We start from the raw sequence: 12839 nt of genomic DNA on the forward strand, positions 1-12839 counted from the left end.
TTACATTGGCAATGTCAAGTAGTAATAAATATACCTCAAAATAACAATAACCTTCAATACAAAAGATTCTTAATGTACCCTTTGCTCAATGCTTAAATAAATCCTGTACCAGTACTCACTCCATAATGTGCTGAAAGGCAGCCATTTAGGGAAAGCAAGAAAAACCCAACAACTATTTACTAACTCAAAGTAATAGCAAGAGTGAAAAATGTATCTTTTGTGGAACACATGGACACATAGAGGGGAACAACACACACAGGGCCTTTCGGAGGATGGGGGTGAGAAGAGGAAGAGGATCAGGAAAAATAACTAATGGATACTAGGCTTAATACCCATGTGATGAAATAACCTGTACAACAAACCCCATGACATAAGTTTACCTATGTAACAAAACTGTACTTGTATCCCTAAACTTAAAAGTTAAAAAGAAAGAAGAAAATGTATCTCTTGTGACCCTTCTTAGTTTGTGGCTCTCCTTCCTCCACCATTGACTGTTGCTTGCTGTTTCTAAATCTCTCTCTCTCTCTTTCTCTCTCTCGCTCTCTCGCTGTCTCTCACACACACGGGTATACACACATGCATATGCATACACCTATAAACTTTTAGTAGATTGGAATAGCAGGAAATAACATAAGCCTGTTTTTCCCACTCTCAATCCACTCCCATCATGTCTTCTTCTGTTAAAGCAAAAACTAGAATATAAGGAAAGCCATAACAATTTGCTCAAAAGTTCATCTACTTCAGTGTTTCTTCTCTGACAGAGGCAATCCAGTTTGTCTTCTAACAGGTTAATATTAAAATATATAAGGTAAAATTTTACATATCTCAGAGTACTTGAATAACATGTCATGAGTTATCAACACTAAATTTACTAAGCTTTTTAAATAACTATTTTGTAATTAATTAACATATTGATATTTGAATAGGTTATATGTATACAGTATACAACTCAAAATGTTAAAATGGCATGCTCCTCTCCCATAGGCACTTGGTTTTCCTTTCTGGAGGCAATCACTCTTACTTGTATGTAATTTTGTGGAGATTATAAATACACACACATACGTGCTTGTGCAAGCACATGCGCACGCACACACACAGTCAGCCCTCTGCATCCATGCATCCAGCCAACTATGCATTAAAAATATTTGGAGGAAAAATATTGTGTTTGCACTGAACATCTACAGACATCTTGGCATTATTCCTTAATAATACACTATAACAATTGTTGACATAGCATTTAAACTGTATTAGGTGTTATAAGAAATCTAGAGATGGTTTAAGGTTATACAGGAATATGTATGTAGGCTATACATAAACACTATGCCATTTTATATCAGAGATTTGAGCATCCACAGGTTTTGGAATCTGTGGGAAGTCCTGGAACCAATCCCCCACAGATACAAAGGGATGACTATACCTATATACATGCATTTATGTAAAAATAAACATGTATATGTGTGTGTATACTATATATACAATCTTATATATTGCTTTTCTTAAAATATATTAATATACTCATTTTAACAAACACACATATACAGAGAGAATCTGCATAATATTCTATCTTATGATCATATCTTAATTTGATTTAACTAGTACATAACTGGTAGACTGAGGTTACTTCAACTTTTTTGCTATTACAAATATTGGTGCAATAATTACTCATGTACAATAATCAGTTTTGAAATGTGTTAATTTATAAGATAATTTTCCAAAAGTATAATTATTGTTTCATATGGCATATGCATTTTCTATGGTGAACATACCGAATTACAATCTACAGACATTACATAAATTTGCACACCCACCAAAATGTATGACGGTGCTTGTCTTCTCATGTCCTTGAGATACGCTGTACATTTTTTTTGATCTTTGGTAATCAGCTCAGGAAAAAGTGAGTTATCTCTTTTTAGTTTTAATTGGCATGCCTTATTTTTGCAAGTGAACTTGAGCAAATGTTTAAGAACTATTTAGTTTTCTCTTTTCTGAATAGTTTATCCATTGCTCCCTTTGATATTAGGTTGTTGATTTATTTGTAGGAGCTTCTAATTTAGTAAACTACTTCTTTTCTGTGATGTGTATTAAAAATATTTCACCTGTTACTTCATATGTCGTTCACTATTGATAATGCTATTTTTGCCATGCAGTAATCCCTAACTTTTAAATAGTTGAAATTATTAATTTTTGATGGCTTCTAGGTTTTGTATCATACTTAAGCCTTCTGTACTCTAGGTTTATAAACAAATTCTCTCATGTTTTCTTTATTTCATAGTTGCTGATGGCTTTTATCATAAATGGATGTTGAGTTTTGTTAAGTGCTTTTTCTATGTCTATTGAGATAATCATATTTTTTTCTTGTTTATGAATATGGTGAATTACATTCATTGGTTTTTGAATGTTAAACCAGAAGTACATTCCTAAGATAAAACTCAATTTAACAGGGTATACTGTCCTTTTCACTTATTTCTGAATTCTAGTTCTTTCAACTTTTCAGAGAATTGCTGTGTTTAGTTTTCTTCTCTTGTAATGTCTATCTGTATAGTACCAGGTTAATATGGTCCCATAAAATAAGTAGTGTTCACCCCTCTTCCATTTTCTGGGGGATTTAGTGTAGGCTTGGCATCATGCTTATTTAAATGTTTGGTAGATTTCATCAGTAAACCATCTCAGCCCAGATTTATCTTTGTGGGAAGTATATAGAATTTGAATTCAATTTATTTAATAGATATAAACTTACTATTTATCTATTCCTCAAATAGATATAGGTCATCTATTTTTTCTTGAATGAGATTTGGTTGTTTTTGTCTCTCAAGCCACTCTCAAATTATCCAATTACTTAGCAAACACACACCGATATATATAGTCTCCATATATATATATAAATTTTTCTTTATATATATATATATATATATATATATAACTTTTTTGTAAAGTTATTTTATTATTTTTTTTGAGATCTGTAAGATCTCTGTAGTGACATTTCTCTGAAATCTATCTTCTCTCTTATTAACCAGTCTGGTTAGAAGTTTATAAATTTTATTATTCTGTTTAAAGATCTGGCTATAGATAGATGTCATTGTTTTCCTCTATTGTTTTTTTTTTTTCCATTTTATTGATTTCTCATATTATTATTTTTTTCTTTGACTTCGGTTATTTGGATGTGTCTTGTTTAATTTCCCAATATTTGGGAGATTTCCAAATATATTTTCATTAATCATCATTTTATAGTTTAATTTTATCATTTAGCTTAATTCAAAGACATATTTTACATGATTCATGTACTTTTAAGGTAATTAATATATTTACTTATAAGTATATATTGTTATATTTATTGTCATTGTATTTAAAAAATAGGAATTTTACTTTAAAGTTTTCATATTTAGTTGACAAGTATGTGTGTACTGCAGTTTGAGTTGAGTGTTCTTAAGTCAAGCTGGTTGACTGTAATGTTCGGGTCTTCTGTATTCTTATTAATTTTTGTTTGTTTTGAGACAGGGTCTCACTCTGTCACCCAGGCTGGAGTACATTGATGCAATCTTGGCGCACTGCAACCTCTACCTCCTGGTTTCAAGCGATTCTTATGGCTCAGCCTCCCTTGTGGCTGGGACTAGAGGTGTGTGCCACCACATCTGGCTAATTTTTGTAATTTTAGTAGAGATGGGGTTTCACCCTGTTGGCCAGGCTGGTCTTGAACCTTATTGATTTTCTATCTGCTTATTATAACAATTACTAAGAGAGGAATGTTAAAATCTCCATTCTTTAGTTCACTTTTTCTTAAGAGGTTAGCTGGATTCAGATGTCTTCAAGACTTATTTTTTAAAAATGAGACTTTATTTTTTAGAGCAGTTTTAGGTTAACAACAAAATTGAGAGAAAGGTACAGAGATTTCCCATATACTCTCTACCACTACACATGCCTAGCTTCCCCTGTTATCAGTGTCCCCAGTCAGAGTGATATATGTGTTAAAATTGAACAACCTATACGGACACATCACCATCTCCCAAAGACCACAGATTACAATATAGCTCACTCCTGATGTTGTGCATTTTTTGGATGTATGTATATGCATATGTATCCCCAATTATAGAATTATACCAAATAGTTTAACTAACTTAAAAATTCTCTATGCTCCACCTATTCATCTCTTCTCCCCCAACCCCTGGTAACCACTGATCTTTTTACTGTATCCATAGTTTTGCATTTTCCAGAATGTTATATTGTTGGAAGTATATACTATGTAGCCTTTTCAGACTGAGTTCTCTCAGTTGGTAATATGCATTTAAGATACCTCATCTTTTCATAGTTTGATAGCTCATTTCTTTTTAATGCTGAATAATATGCCATTGTCTGGAAGTATCAAAATTTATTTGTTCATTCACCTACTGAAGAGCATTTGTTTGTTCCAAGTTTTAGCAATAATAAGTAAAGCTGTTATAAACATTTGCATATAGATTTTTGTGTGAGCATGATTACTGGATTGTATAGTAAGAGTATGTTTAGTTTTGTAAAAACACAAACTGGAAGAAAAAAAAACCACCCAACCTTTAGACTCCTTAAATCATCTTCCAAAGTGGCTATACCAATTTTCTTTCTGCTAGCAGTAAAAGAGAACTCTGTTCGTCCCATATCCTTGTCAGCATTTGATATGAGTGTTTTTGTCATTCTAATAGGTATGTAGTGATGTCTCATTGTTTTAATTTGCATTTCCTTGATGACATATGATGTGGAGCCTTTTTTCACATGCTTCTTTGCTATTGGCTATGGTGTGAATATTTGTACTCCCTTAGAATTCGTATTTTGAAACCTATTCATCAATGTGTTGGTATTAGAATGTGGGGGATTTGGGAAATGATTAGTTCATGAGGTCAGAGCCATCATAAATAGGGTTAGTGCCCCTATTAAAAGGTCCCAGAAAGCAGCCTGTTTCTTTGACCGTATTAGGTCATGGTGAGAAGTCAACATAAAAAAACAGAAAGCGGACCCTCACCAGACTGTGAATCTACTGGAGTCTTGATCTTGAACTTCCCAGCCCCCAGAACTGTGAGACATAAATTAACTCACAGCTGTTTATAAGCTACCCAGTTTACAGTATTTTGTTATAGTGGCTCAAACTAAGACACCATCTATAGGTCTTCTTTGGTAAGGTGTCTTTTAAGGTCTTTGGTACATTTTCCAATTGGATTGTTTTCTTATTGTTGAGATTTAAGGGTTCTTTGTACATTTTGGATATCAGCCCTTTATCAGACATGTCATTTGCAAATATTTTCTCCCAGTCTGTAGCTTGTTTTTCATTCTCTTAACATTATCTTTCACAGAACAGAAATTTTCAATGAAGTCCACTTTGTCAACTTTCTTATTCATTATCATGTCTCTTGGTTTCAAATCCAAAGTTATTTAAACTTTCTACTGTATTAACTTCTATGAGTTTTACAGTTCTGCATGTTACATTTATGTCTATGATCTAATTTGAGCTAATTTTTGTGAAGGGTGTAAGATCTGTGTATAGATTCAATTTCTTTGCATGTGGGTGTCTAGTTTTCCCAGTAGTATTCATTAAAACAAGCTACCTTTTCTTTATTGCATTGCATTTTCCCCTTTGTCAAAGATCTGTTGACTATATTTATATGGGTCTATTTCTGGGCTCTCTGTTCTGTTCCATTATGTTTGTTTATTTACTCAGCAATACCACACTGTCTCGATTATTGTAGATTTATACTGTCTTAAAATTGATTAGTGTCAATCAGCCTTGTTTTTTAAGCTTTGTTAGGGTGTGCCTAAATCAGTCTTAACCTAGGGCTAATTTAATCCTACTACTAAGTCTGTGTACTTCTTACTACTCTACCTGGTAGAATGTGGGGCATTTGGGAGATGATTAGGTCATGAGGTCAGAGGCATACTCTACCTGATAGAGTAGTAAGAGGTATATAGGTTTAGTAGTACCTATGTACTACTGATGTATTAACAGGCCTTCTCACACTGGCTGGTGGAACACAATTTATTTCCAGCTATTTCCAGTTATAGACCTGAGGAGAACCTATAGACTTGAGGTGAACCATTGCAAATCTCCACTTTCTGTCTGTGTGCAGATCCTACTTTCTGATACTCTACTTTGAAAATTGCTGGAAGCTCAGACTCCTCAAATCTCATTTTTGTCTCTTTGACTAAGTGAAATGAACAGGGTCTCTTTGGGTTGTCCCTTGTTTCACTGAAGTCTGGAAGATACTTCCATACTATAAACTACTGTAATTGTAGGCCTCAGTTTTGTCTGTTTCCCTTCTCTCGAGGATCACAGTCTTATACCCTCTATTGTTCAACATCTGAAAACTGTTGTTTCGTATATTCTCTGTGGTTTTCTACCTACTTAAAGTAGGACGCTAAATCCTGCCCCTATTATTCCATCTCTTCTGGAAGTAAAACTAAATAGATTTTAAAATTATAATACATAAATGATTATTGCTTGTGTATTTGTATCTATTAATTTAATACCCATCAATCTCCCAGAACTCTCTTATTTTTGCAAATGTTTTTTAATCAGTTAGGGTTTTCCTGGTACACTCTTGTATCATAGGCAATATTACCTACTTTCTTTTTTTTCCTAATTTTAAATCTTTCTTTTTTTGTAATTGCATTGAGAAGTACTTCCAGAATGATAATGCTAACAGTGATGATAGTGAATTATCATTATTATTTTTATTTATATATCTAATTAGTGTCTAATATTTTGGACATGAGTTCTGAATATAGAAAATCTGCTAAGTAAAATGGTACTTTCTTTTCTTAAAATTTCATTGAACTTTTAAGATAAATTATAAAATATTTTATAATAATGTTTTGTGCCACATGCCCAGCCCCACTGCCCCTCTTATCTATCCATCTATCTCTATATATTTTTTAAGTTTTATTTCTTTCTTTCCAAACAATTACTAACCAGAGTCTGTAAAACAGTCCTCCTTTTACTTTGTTCTAGTATTTTTTTCTCTGGATATACATATAAATAATTATATCTATATTTATTATATCTACTGTATTATATATACTATATATATCACAATTATATACCTAATATATATGTTATCTATTTACATATTTATTATATCTACAAAAGCATAACTTATAAATATATATTTATATATTTAAATGTTATACTTTTATATATAAATATATATTATATATATATATATAATTGTATTTAAAGTTTTAAAATATGATTGTCTTAGTTCATGTTGAAAAAAGTCACTAATTCTGGTAAAAAGAAGGAAAAGACAAAATCTTAATAAATGAAAAATGTAGTTTTTGGAAAAACTTTAAAAATGTAGTTTTATTATTTGTAAGTGCATGTAGTAATCTCAACAGTAACAAATAATGCATTGTAACTTGCAGTCTTTCAGGGAACTATTTAGGAAAGAGATATAAATAATTCAACTGCTCTTTTGTAAGTAGGTTCTACAAAATTGACAAGTATTTTTCCTTCCTAAGTAGATTATGATTACTTAAAATTTTGTTTTTCACATTTATTTCATTTAGCAAAGGTATATTTTTATAGCATAAAAATAAACTACAACAAGTCTAATCTTATAAACAGTGATAAATCTGACCTTTACAAATGATTTTTCTACAAAAAGAAAAAGAATGGAGTTTAATAGTATAAATCTACAACTATACATATATGTGTGTGTATATATATATGTATATATTATATACATATATATGTATATATATAATATAATGTATTATGTATATATATACACAGATATATACATAATACATATGTATACACACATATATACATAATATATATATACAAGTTATATATATATATAACTGTATATAGTAACACAGTCTTCTATTGCTAAGTTGTTATATCAGTAAAGATTATTAAAAGAGCTTAACCCCAACAAGTTCTGACAATAGTATAATCATTTAATAAATACTGTGGTGGACTGAATTATTGGTCTCAATTCTTTCCTCATCTCTGAGCCCATACTCTTTTTATTATAGCTTTTTGGTGCCCTTTCACTTGGAATCTGAGCTCAGCAATGTGACTTTCTTTAGCCAATATGGTGTTAGAAGAATTCATACAGCAGATGGTTGAACAAAACATCCTCATTTTCATTCTTTGGCTATTGCTATAAGAAAATGCTAGGCTAGTCTTATGGAGGATGAAACATATGGAATAGAGCCAACCCATAGATAAGTAAGTAAGCTATCTAGACTTCAGACAAATGATTGGGCATAGCCAAGGCCAACCTAGATCAGCTAGAAACCAACTAGCCCTCAGATGAATATTTAAGATGAGCAGAGCCATCTAATAATTATCTATAACGTATGAGGAATAAGTACTTGTTTTATGTCACTGAGGTTTCTTGCTCCTTGTTATGCAGCATTATTGTGGTGATAGGTAACTGATATACCCATTAAGTGAACAAATCTTATTTGAATTATCTCATTATTTCACATATATACATTTATTGACTTCCTAAATAGAATAGAGGGAGCTTGGGATCAAGATGTCTGCTTCTTGATATCTTACATCTCATCATGCCTTAATCATCCTACACCTGCTCTGGTGAATTTTCAGCAAAATTGTCAAACTTTTAAATATGCTTATTTCAAATTTATTAATTTTTTTGATGGAGTCTTGCATTGTTTCCCGGGCTGGAATGCAATGGTGTGATCTTGGCTCACTGTAACCTCTGCCTCCTGGGTTCACCCGTTTCTCCTCCCTCAGCCTCCTGAGTATCTGTGGTTACAGGCTCACACCACCACACCCAACTAATTTTTTGTATTTTTAGTAGAGAAGGGGTTTCACTATGTTGACCAGACTGGCCTCGAACTCCTGACATCGTAATCCGCCCGCCTTTGGCCTCCCAAAGTACTGGGATTACAGGTGTAAGCCACTGCTCCCCGCACTGCCAAAATTTATTAAATTTTATCACTTTCTGGAAGTTTCTATCTGGAGCTGTTGATTCTTACTGCTTCATTGTATCTTTTTGAATAACTGTTCTCAATTAAAAATGAAATGGTATCTTAACATTTCAATCTATCTGTTCAACAGAAATAGACAAATTGCTTTAATATTATTCAAGTAAGCACCTTTACAACTGAAACTGGATTGATACAGGAAATATATTATGCCCATACAAACACATAACACATACATATGTATGTAAGGGCACTGTGTGTGTATACACTATGTGTATACACACAAACAGACAATTAAAATGTTAAGCTGATCTTATATGTTTTTGCTTTCAAAAAGCTACCAGTTTTTTCTTTTAAATTATTTTATATGAATCTTTCAACTGATAGAGAGAATAGACCTTTAGTGAGGGAATCTGACCTTTCATTTTCCTTATTTCCTCCTTCAATTACAAATATGAAGTCTCAAAATCATATTTATATAGATTTTATATTTAATATGCAATAAAACAACTTGGTAAGCATGAAATGGTAACAGTGATAAGCTTTTAATGTAGTTAAATATGGCAAAACAAATCAATACATGGTTCTTAATTGATTTTGATTGTATTGTGTAGACAGTCTCATTGGATTACATGCTCATTATGGGAAAGAAAGCAAAATCAAAATAAACCAGCCCTCCAGCATTTCCAGCCTCCTATATACCCACATGCATCTTCTTGTGTGAATATTAAAGGAAATTAATTTTGCACCATTGACATTAATATATGTCATTTTCTTAAGAGTTGTTTAGTTATCCTGAAATGCAGAAATAATTGGAGGAGTTCTATTGTAGATTGACTAATTGTAAAAGACTATGTCATTGTGTTTTCAAAATCATGATTCAAAGAAAGGCAGTTCAGTACACTAAGACTGTTAAAACACATTTGGTAACTATGCTATATATAGCCATATTTATATTTCTTGTTCATATATGTTGTATAACCTAAAAAGTGTAAGCATCAAGCAGGAAGGAAAATTTTAAGATATTAGTTCAAAATAATGTAATAATTTTGTTGGACTCCATGGGGATTTGAAGAAGACATATTTTCATTCTAAACAAAAAAGCTTTTCTTTCTATTGAGAATCTAGAAATAAAATCAATAAATACTATCTGATTAATTTGATATCAGCGATTCTCAAAGGTATGTAAGACAATATTTTGTTGGAGCAAAACTAAAATTATTTTAAAAATTACGAATTATTTGAGTCATTTTTAAATTCATGAAACTTATGCTAAAATATCGAGTTGGTTGATTGTTGTTAAGCCAGTTTCCCTGGTGCAGAGCCTGAATTGAGGATTCCTGTACAAATGATTTTTTTTTTTTTTTTTTTTGAGGGAATGTTCTCAGAAGGAAACTGTTACGAAGTGACAGAAGCCAAATAAGGTAGTTGGGAAACCTAGGAAAGGATATGCTTTTAACAGGAATCTAGACAACTCCTCCCATGTGGAGCTCTAGAGAGTTTGAATGGCTCCTAAGAGTTGTCCCACTGAGACAAATTGCATTTTGTATTCCCGTATTGGCCAATTATTGGCTAAGGGTCACCTCTCTATTCCCTCCAGCCACCCCTGAGTGGGTAGGAGCTTCCATAACCACAAGCACAGACATCTCTGGGAGAGATGTCTTCTTCAGGTTCTGGCCAAAACTCACAGCAGCGGGCAGGTAAGGGCTCTGGGAAGGGCATTAATGGTATCTACTACAGTTGTAATGTTTGTCCAAACACTTGGTCAAATAAATTATTTTCTACATTTTAATGTTTATATAGCCCTCTCCATTTCTCATGTTTCTTTCTGCTTGAGACCTTTTTCTATTGTGTTTGTTTTGTTTTTGTTGTTGTTTCTGTAGAGATGGAATCTCACTGTTGCCCAGGGTGGTTTCGAACTCCTAGCCTCAAGGGATCTTCCTTGCCATGGCCTCTCAAAGTGTTGGGATTACAGGCGTGAGCCACCACACTTGGCCTGTATTATCTATTTACTATTATTTCAAACAGGTTCTTAACCCTTTTAGAAGTTGTCTACATTTTGAGAAAAGTATAACATGTTTCTAAATATTCCGTTCAATACAACATTTAGTTCTTGATTCAGTAAAGCTTTACCAATTACATTCATTGGTTTATCAAATACATATGATGAGAGAATCCTTAGCTGTTTCTAAGAAATTTTTTTTTTAGTTTAACTTTATCTGTAAGATTAGAAATTCCCTTAAAGGAGAAATTTGGACTAAGTGCAGAAGTGATTTTTTTTTTCCCCCACAGAGGAAACATACAGGGCTTTATTTGCTAGACAAACTGGCATATTGTGTAACATATCATTTTTAAAATCATTATGTAACAAATTATTTGAAAACTACTGTGAACTGGTGGTCACACTGAAATTTTTTTTTTTTTGTATTATATTTTAAGTTTTGGTGGTTTGCTTCATCCATCCCCCCCGTCATCTACATTAGGAATTTCTCCTAATGTTATCCCTCCCCAATCCCCCCAGCCCCTCCTATCCCTCCCCTAGGCTCTCCCTCGACCTCCCAACAGGCCCCGGTGGGTCACACTGAATTTTTATGAAAACAAACATTCTATTATTTGTAAAACTTTTTTCCTTTTCCTGTTATAATTTATAGTCTTCTAGAATATTTAGAAAAACAGCCTATTCTTTAGGACTTGTCAGCAAAATTGAACTTTATCTGGACAGCTTTATTGGTTCATTTCCTTCTGTAGATGCATTTGGAATCCTTGAAAATATCAAAGTGCAATTAAATTCTCCATATTTAATTAAAGGATTGTATGAAGTCCCACTTTCATCTGATGATATTCAAATTCACAATGTCAACACTGGGAGTTGGGTCCATTGGGCCTTCTGAGAAAAGCTCAGAATAAAGTTATTCGTGCATTCATCACTCTTCAACAGTAGTGTTTACTCCTTGCCTTCCTTCTTCATTTCTATGTAAGAAAAAGAAACTTTCACCAAAAAAGGGAAAAATAATACATTTCAATAGAATATTGTACAATTTCCTGATCAACACAACTATAATGAGTTATATTTTATGGATAAAAATCTGATGACATTACAAAATCAAATATCTCCAAATTGTAGTATGATAACTCAATATTTCATGTCGAAATCTGCTGTAACACCAAAGGAAAGCATGCTGTGCTGGGAGAGCCAGCACTGCACCCCAGCCCCTGTTCTGGGATGTCATTATCAGGTTCGAGGACTGGGAACAGTGCTTCCTAGGCTGCCTGGTTGACTGATGGAATGGGAAAAAGAGGCCTTATCAAGGCTCCTAGGATGAGTTTCTTGACACTTTAATGCATATCTTTTCCCCCCATGGATAGGAATCTCATTGCTCTGGAGAAAAATACAATTTCATTACTATTGCATACACATATTTTATTGCCAAGCAACCATTAGGAATTCAAAGCCCATGTTCTGCTACATTTATTTTGCTCATTGTGCATTTACTCTCACCTTCAAATACTGTGGGAGACTTTGTCTAATCACGTTTCATTTATGATGAAAGTGAAAATAAGCAGCATTGGACACACAGCAATTCACCATGTAAAGCTTTTGTCATCTGGCAGTTACAGATGAACTTTGATGGCATGTGACACAAAAATGCATGAAGTTTCTGAGATAATCTAAATTTAATTGTGTAAACACTGTGCACGTTACCCTGAATGCATATTAACTTAATTTTGGTAAAATAAAATCAAATAATTTCTCCTTCTGATATTTGTGTGTTTGACTATTTGGAAATTTGTTCTTTATGAATTGCCATAAAAATGAGCTTGAGATGAAATTCAAAGCAAGGTCTTTGACAATGCAGCAACTCTACTGCTTAACAGTTTTTTTTTTTTTTTTTTTTTTTTTTTTTTTTTTTTTTTTT

Source organism: Sapajus apella, unplaced genomic scaffold (assembly GCF_009761245.1).
Source record: "Sapajus apella isolate SASKATOON/1434 unplaced genomic scaffold, GSC_monkey_1.0 scaffold4, whole genome shotgun sequence".
Lineage (NCBI taxonomy): Eukaryota > Metazoa > Chordata > Mammalia > Primates > Cebidae > Sapajus > Sapajus apella.